Raw genomic sequence first — 319 nt, forward strand, 5'->3', positions numbered from 1 at the left:
TGAGTATTACAAGAGTTGATCTACCACGAGATCGTAGAGGCTAAACCCTAGAAGCTAGCCTATGGTATGATTGTTGTCGTCCTACGGACTAAACCCTCCGGTTTATATAGACACCGGAGGGGGCTAGGGTTACACAAAGTCGGTTATAGAGAAGGAGATCTAATATCCGAATCGCCAAGCTTGCCTTCCACGCAAAGAAGAGTCCCATCCGGACACGGGACGAAGTCTTCAATCTTGTATCTTCATAGTCCAACAGTCCGGTCAAAGTATATAGTTCGGCTGTCCGGATACCCCCTTATCCAGGACTTCCTCAGGGGGA

This window comes from Triticum dicoccoides, chromosome 1B (assembly GCF_002162155.2).
Source record: "Triticum dicoccoides isolate Atlit2015 ecotype Zavitan chromosome 1B, WEW_v2.0, whole genome shotgun sequence".
Lineage (NCBI taxonomy): Eukaryota > Viridiplantae > Streptophyta > Magnoliopsida > Poales > Poaceae > Triticum > Triticum dicoccoides.